We start from the raw sequence: 8,710 nt of genomic DNA on the forward strand, positions 1-8,710 counted from the left end.
AAAAAAAAAAAAAAACAAAAACTTCCATGCAGTGGTCTGACAGGCCACATGGATGTTGGACAAAGTATCTGAAGATGAAGACAAGATTGTATTTAGGGCAATAGACAAGCAAAAGCTTATGCTATAAAGTAGCAAGGGCCATCGACAAGCTGGGGATCATATCCTCAGGTGACATGAATGGCAGCAAATCCCTTTCCATGAGCTAAGCACATAGAAATTGATGGCAGAGTACACGTTTGGACCTTAAGTTCTTATATTCAGAGTATTAATGCAAAAGCTGAGGCTGCCACCCTTCTAAATCTGTGCAGAACCTGGCATCTCAGTAACAGAGTTCACATGCAAATACCTTTTGCATCATCCCCAAGCTTTCTCGCAAGATATTTACGCCTCTTTCTAATGGACTTTTGCTTTGTTTTTTCTTTGTTTGTTGTCAGTTATAAAGTGGAGTTGTTTTTTTTTGATTCATTTGTATGAAATGTCATTTCAGGACTGAAGACTGAGCCTATTAGAAACACAGAACAAGAGGACTCGTTTTTTCTTTTGTATAGTTCTAGTTTAAAATTTACTTCTGTAACTGAAAACAGTTAATACAATCATGTGGTGCTGACTAGTACAAAAAACATTAACTCCTCCTAACCAGCTTGATTTATACATGAATTGTGTTGTATTTGAGGGCTTAAATACTGCTTCAGCTTTGTGGTGTCTTTGTATTTAGAGGTGAATTTCGCCCAGTTAGCCTTAAGTAACCATGTCTATTTTCTGTACTTATTATAATTCCACATTTAATTAACTAAGACGTGTGTCAAGCTATTGTAAAAATATTCTGCTAAACATGAACATAGAACATTATCTGATGTGTAATCTTAAATATACTATTTTTTAAGCAGCAACGCTTTTAAATTGAAGTAATTACCCTTGAAATTTTTGCTTCCATGGATGTGTAGTTTTAAGTGAAAACTTTTGATAGTTTTGAGCTCTAATGGCCAATTTCCAACATACTGTATGTGCATCGTGCATCAAGTCCCAGCTGTTCCTGCAAATGGTAGAAACATAAGCCAAGTCTGATTCTTCTGTGAACTGTAGTTCCCATGGCCATTGACATCCATGATCACAAGTGCATACGTGAAGTAAGTAGATCCAACAGTACAACAACTTAGACTGAGTTCCCTCAGACAGGGATTTGTCCTCCTCTAGTGACTAAAGGAAGAGTCTAGTTTGGAATCAAGTGCTGTTTGATGTAAACAGACTTTTGGCTAGATAAACTAAAGAATTTAGGCATTAAAATCCACTGAATTCTACCCATACACCTAATTGCAAAATTCAGATCAACAAAACTCCTAATCATCTGCTGCCTATTCACCCCCTTACATACCATCTGGAGGCACATGTGTTTCAACCTCCAAAGTTACTTAGGTAGCTAAGTATAAACTTTAGAGTAAGCCCAGAAAAACCTAAGTTACAAAGGGCTAAATGTCTAAGCTGTATGTAAGCCTTATCTGTATTTACATACCGGGAATCCTACCATCACAAGTACGGGAAAGATGCCTTTACCACCATCGCTTCATTATGTGGAGACAAAGACTTGCAAGGCTAAACATGTAGCTGCACACAAATGCAGAAGATATTAAGCTGTTAGTTTTTAAGAACCACTCTAGCAGTTGTTCCCTTTGAAGGTAAAGGCACAAGGCTGGATGCAATTACAGCCTACATGTCTGGTGGGACAGCTACTTTTGTTTTTCTGAGACTTTAATGTGACCAAGAGAGGCTCCATCTCTTCAGTCCCAGCAAAGGGTTACAGGTTAGAAATAGCATATATACATTTTTCCCCACGTGTAAATAACTAGTAATGTTCACATTTAAACCGAATAAAACTTTGCTGTGTTTGTTTTACTGCTGTGATGCTTTTCAATATGCTCTTTACGAAGTTCTGCCACTGAGTCGCGAAAGCAACGTGGAGGAACTATGCAGGAGGTATTATGCAAATCACGAGTTCATAAAACTCCTTGATCTTACCCCAGCTTTTGTTTTTCAGACCTTTTCACGAATCTGCTTCTTGTGACATGTCGTAAGAACACAGTAAGATCTTCAAAGCAAGAAATGAACTTATCCCTGTGATGTTAAGTGGCATACTTTGGAAAAATCTAGTCATAACAAATAAAATATTGTCTACATTACTTCATTTTTCTTTTCCTGCTTCTATAAAATGGCATAGTACTATTTACAATGTAAAGTACATAAGACTTAGTTCTCAGCTAGGGCCAATCAAGAGGAAAAAAAAGTTATACCACATCATTAAGGGCCACTGATACCTGAATAACTTGATGTGTTATTTCTTAGGATGGTGCTCAGCCAGCTGAGGAGAAGTGGACATGCTAGGTATCAAAAATTCAGCATGAGACCTTTCAGTTTTCTGATCCCAGAACACTTTTCACAGACCTGCCTGGATTTCACAAGACCCTGGGCCATACACAAATACGGTTATGAATCACAACCAGAAACCCAGCCGGAGAAATAAGGTTGCCAGTATCAGAGTTTTACTGAACCTCAGAAATACTTTGATTGAGTTGAGATGGGTGTTTTTTGTTTGTTTTTATGAGTTGAGTTACCTGCCCCTGTGAAGTAAAACAAGGTACTGGAGATGGCCGTAGGTTATGCTCTAACCCAGCTGTGTTTATTACATTGACACGTGCAGGGAAGAAGAGCGGCAGCGACGTCTGCTCGCGGCCCAGCACATCGCTGCAGGGCACCGACGCGACGGTGTTATCACAGCCGGCCAGCGAGGCTGCACGACAGCCGGCCGGCAGGACCCGCGCAGGAGGGCTCTTCCCAACGGGGCCAAGGCCAAGGCCTGCTGCTTTCAGGGGCAGACCACGCACACCAAGTGTGAAAAATCTACACAGCTTGCTCTAAATTACAACATCACAACCTACGGACCCATTAAGGACTCTTTCTTGCCAATAACTTTCTTCGACGTATGTGGTTTCTTGCACATTCATCTGACCTTTCTTCTACAGGCCCACCTCTTCAAGAAATACTGGTCCAGTTTTCAGAGATATAGCACAAGGATTTCAATGGAAATTGTTGTTGCTTAGCACCACGTGTAACCTGGGTTTACATTTTATAAACATCAACATCTTTGTAGCTTTTACAAGCTTCCCCCACTATCTCTGTTTGTTTTACAGAGTCACTGCTTTGAACTCAGGAAGTCATAAGTAGGATAAGACTGAGATTTATATTTTTGTATAATGCCTTTTCCTGCCAGACAGTGCTCATTAGGCCTTAGTCAGAATGGTTTTGTTATTATTCCAATAAATGTTTGGCAAACATGAAGCCCAATAGTAGCATAGAGATAATGTGTCAGAAACCCAGTGTGATATTAAACTTCAGTGTTTTCTGTTGGGCTAAAATTGATAAGACCCCATCAGTCAACACTTTTGTAAATACATATTAAAGGAAAAAAAAACAGTTAAATAGTGCTATGGTTTTCATCCTGTATGGTAGAAAATACTTGGCTCAGTAGCAACCATAATATAGAATACTGACCACAATACTTAACAACAAAAAAGTTAGTCATGGTACATGGAAAAAATATAGCACTGCATATTTTTCAACTTATTGGCAAAATATGGTGGGTTATGTTAGACAAAGTGACCTAGTAATAGTAACATAAATACTTGTTTAGCAGAATGTCAGAGATGCAAATACAGCCTAATTTTATCCACCACAACGCCTGGCAGTAAAAATATAGGTGTCAACCAAAAGCTATGACGGCATGCAGAACACAAAACCTGCACTTTAACTCTTAGAGGACTAAGTCTTGTCCTTCAAATTCCAGGTAAAAGCTGCTGTGTCCTTGGATTACGGTAATTTTAGTTCATAAATTACCATGCCCCCTACGCAGACTATGGGAATACAAAGCCTCCCTGTCAACAGCTACTGGGCAAACACTTCGTCATTCATAAATATTTGTCTTGATTCCATTTTATTACAGGGTAACTGCAAGCAGAACGTACTTATCCTGTGTTATGCCTGGAGTATGGTAATAATCAATGGTTTATCTACTTGATAGGCTGACTTAATGATCAAAAATAATTATATGTATTTACTTCATTTCAAGGCAGGCTATAGAATAATTCCTGATGTCCTAAACACCAGTCCCTATCAGTGTAACCAGTAGGTTCTGATCTCCTTAGCAAGTATGCTAAACGCACAGCAAACTAGTGCAGTCAAGCAGAGAGTTTTGTGTAATTAATGGCAAATACACAGACTGCTTCAGGAGCATAACATGCACATATCCTCTGGCCTTTGTTTGGGGGAAATTTCACAGCATTCAGAAGACAACAAGAGCTGGCTGGCATTGTGGTTAAGCTTTTTAAAGTTGATGAAGTTGTCAAGCTACACTAATTTCATTTACAATTCAGCTTGTACCTAACTCCATTCGTCAGTCATGCAGCTAAACTGTTGCAGATTGTAGGCTGTCCCTTTATAATAATTCACATTTCTACAAGACATCGCAGAAGTCCTGCAAGGCACGTGACAACACACACAGATACGCACAGCTTCACACCACACAAGCTGCTAATCTAGTTGCTCTCCCTCAGAAACAGTCTGTGAAATATGGGTCTTGATGCAACAAATATATTCTCCCTGCATTGCAGGGAAAGCATCACAGCAGGGTAACTGCGTTGCATTCCCAGGCAGGTTGCTCACAGAAGGCCAGGCATGGAAGCACTCTGCTATCTGTGAGAAGGAAGGGGAGGGAGAACTCATTTGGCTGAAACAAAAAACAAAAAAACAAAAATAAAAAGTATTTTGCCCATATTCAGAGCAACAGGCTTTACATTTGCTAACAAAGCCCTGATCCAGCACATGATCAATTCTGGGCACAATAAAGTAGATATATTAGATTTAAGATTTTGCAAAGGTTGAGCTTTAAGTGGGGACAGTATGAGGCTTTATGCTTCAAACTGTTTTCAATGAGAACTGACTATTTTTCCACAAATCACAAGTAATTAGGACAGCAATATATGAAGCATTTGAAGATTAATATATATTAAAATGAATCTCAAATCCCTTACTTCTCAGGAATCTGGCTCACTGAGTAACAAGAACACTACACATTTTAATAGCATTCATAATAAAACACTAAGAATTTCCAAGCAGCCGTTTGGAAGGATGAGAAACAGTCCCTCATTCAGCAAAAAGGTTGAACACAAATTGTTTACTTGAGAATAATTATGTCTCAATAGAAGTTGCTAAGTTTTAGACTTCCTAACATGCGATATTTTCTGAGTTAACACTTAGCTTGACTGGAATTAAAAAACATGGAGAGGTAGTAAGATAAAGATTGTAAAGAAGTGACAGCCCAGTCACAACAGTGCATTAAGTAAATGGTATGATTTGGTGCACTACGGAACAGCTAATAAACTTAAGTATGATATGAAGGAATATGCCTTTATTACAACGATCTTAAACTCAATATTAATTTTAACAAATAGAAATCATTACAAAAAAATAGTAGCAAGGACTTGCGTGTACAGAGGGTAGATGGGTATGCAGAGAAGGTAGATAGGCATAAGAAATAGATTTAAGACATTAACATTGAATGTCTTGCTTCTAGGAGAGTACATAAAGTAAAGGGGTTTTTTTTAGACCTGGAAACAAATTAATTGATGCTATTGCTATGATTTAGCCATCAACTGGACTGGCTGTGTTCATTTTGGTCTCAGTAGTCTGTTATTACTAGTAGGAAACAAAAATAGGCACCCCAGTGCTTATTTTAAGTGTACGTATCACTGGCAATCTCATTTTATGCTAAAAACAAATGATGTCAACTATTTCCTTTTATAGATCAATACAAATAAATAAGGTGCCAATAAGTAGTAACAGCTCTCAGAAATACCTATTTTTTTAAAAAAAAAAATCAAACTTTTTTTTTTTTTTTTTTTTTTTAAACAGCAATAACTATTGAGAAAAATGCAGACTATTTTAATGGAGGTTTACAAATCTGTCCTGTTAGGAAAAAATAGCCATGTTGCATCCCACAGTAACATGCACTAATTGTGAATAATTACCATGCATTAAAAAACAAAAACAAAACAAATAAACAAAACAAAAAAAACCACACCACACACACACACACACACACACTGATATTCCTCAGGAATTCTAAAGATGTGTAATACTTCTGAATCTTTTACTTGTCCTTTTCAACAGAAAAGGGAGAAAGGGGCTTTTTATCTATCAGAAGCATGCCATTCCACTCAGCAATCTCACCTTCCTGGGAACGGAAAAAAAATATCACTACACGGTTTTCACATTTTAACTAACAGCATTACATGGCATGGACATCTTTGCAGGCTTGATGGAGAGGAGGTTCTGTGAAGATGGGTGTTGTTGATACCTACTCCTTGTTGGCAGTGCCAGAGAGGGAGCTATTGTCTCATCCGCTCCTGAAAAAGTACAAATCTGGAACTAAGTTCTGTACTCAAGCACCATCCAACACAGACTATCAAAATAATTGCACTTTTGACATTAACCTAAGAACTCCTCCTCACACTTTCGGGCAGTTTGATACATCTAAGGCAATGTTTTGGTTGGACTATCCTTGACTGGAAACTACTGCAAGTTTTTCACGCAGCAAAGGCGGGACTTGTTCTCCCACGTACTCTTACAGCATGACAACAGTAGCTGGAGACCTTGCTAAAGAATCAGACGCCCACTGCAGTCCACAAAATATTTCACAAAAGAGTAAGTTTTCCTACAGAAGTGCTACTGTTTGCATATCTGAATATCAGCTTATTTCTGAACTGGCTTACAGTAGCCTTCTGGAGGCTGCTCTTCTAAGAGAGCTCTGCAGGTCCAGCAAACTTGCCTTTCCTGCGTGCGTTTAGTTGGGGAGGAAAAGTTTAGAATTGGTAGCTGTGTAAATAAGATTACCCACAAGCTCACAGCTCAGAGACAGTGTGAGCTAGGGCAGTTCACGACACCTGTTCCTGGCACTGCTCATGACTTAGTGTTAGACCTTGGATAAGTCCCATCACTACTCCCCCGTCTCCTCTCTCGTTCTGCACACCTTGCCACTGCAGATTGCACATCTTCTGGCCATGTCTGCATCACCTTGCGGCAATGCAGATTCCCACTGCAATACATTATCTCAGCCTACTGATTATTTTGTCACTGTCGTAATAGAAATTATAACCAATACCAATTGATTTAATTCCATCTAATCATCCCTACTTGCTTTCATAGTGGAAAATTAATAGTCTAAGGAAGGCTTAAACTATGTTTTTGAGAATATAAAAAGCTTGAGAATTAAAAAAAAATTAAACTGAATTGGGCTGACAATTCAGCAATGCAATACTGACACAAATGGGCAACGGTTGAGCTCAACTAATGATCTGGCCTACATGTTACCTTTTTCAATATAAATAAAAGGGAAAGAAAAGGGAGATACGAGATGTAAATGGAAACCAGGATAAAGAGACAGAAACATTTACACATTATTTATATTTAATTTTGCTCTTATCACTATAGTTTCTCCTTATTAGGCATTAAAATGAAAAAAGAACCCAGCCCCCACAAACTGATAACGATAGTAGAAACTGAATGCAGGGGCAGGCTGTCAGTGAGGGAGGTGGCAGAGCTGAGCGGGGGAACAGTGGCAACACCACTGTCCCCACGGGCATGGGCACAAGCACCTGCCTGTGTGGGAGCACAGTGCTTTGTGCAGTCGTGATTCAAGTGGAAAACACGAGGCGAAGGGGGCGGCATCTCCGCAATAACTTCTAGGCCTCCCGACATGCTCGTGATATGCAGAAATTAAGTGCAGAGGGCTACAGAGAACTAGATCTCCAGGTGCTGGAACATACCAGCAGATCTCGCTTGGCCCAGAAGTGTCTTTTCCTACTTGCCACAAGCATACGCAGAGATGTCTTCTTGTATATTTTTGTATGCCTGTGTGCACACACAGTCAGAGATGCTGATGAGTGCCAGAGAGCACCTGCTCTTAATCACAAGACCATAATGATGTGCGGATAGTTAACTCTTGAGTTAGCACATAAAAAAAAAAAAAAGAAAAAAAATGTTAGCTACGTTTACACCTTACATTTTTTCTTTTCAGAGATCTGAAAGACACTGTTCTAACAGTCAGGATTTTATTTTATCTACCTGTGCTACAGCTACACCTCTCCACTGCCACAGACCCTGCACAGGGTAGGGAAGCTGTGCACCAGCTATTCAGCAGCTGCACAAGCACGTAGGGGAGGGATGTTGCCTTCCCTTCACTGTTGATACACACCTACAGAGGCAGTCTTTTGGGAAGCACAGGCTGAGCAACACCTGGTCTGCAGAGTGGTGGGGACTGGGAAGGTGACAGCCTGATCAGCAGCAATGGAACTGAGGGGAGTCTGGACATGGTCCCAGCAGGGCTTTGGTTGGGCCAAGGAAGCAGCCCAGTATAGCTGCATGCAGCATTAGGAAGGACCCTGAAGACCTGTTCTGGGATTTAGATGCCTAAACTTCATCTAAATTCAATTGTAAATCCGGTTCCAAGGTGACATGCCATTGTCCTACAGGAAGTCTGTAACTAAGCAGGTGTTAAACCCAGCCCTGCACTAACAAACTGATCAGTAAGCCAGCTCCTACCTTAGCCTTAGCTGAGTCTGAGAGCTGCAGCCCCACCATCTTCAACCCAGAATACCCACAGGGA

Source organism: Rhea americana, unplaced genomic scaffold, assembly GCF_003343005.1.
Source record: "Rhea americana isolate MKP2758 unplaced genomic scaffold, rheAme1 scaffold_93, whole genome shotgun sequence".
Taxonomy (NCBI): Eukaryota; Metazoa; Chordata; class Aves; order Rheiformes; family Rheidae; genus Rhea; species Rhea americana.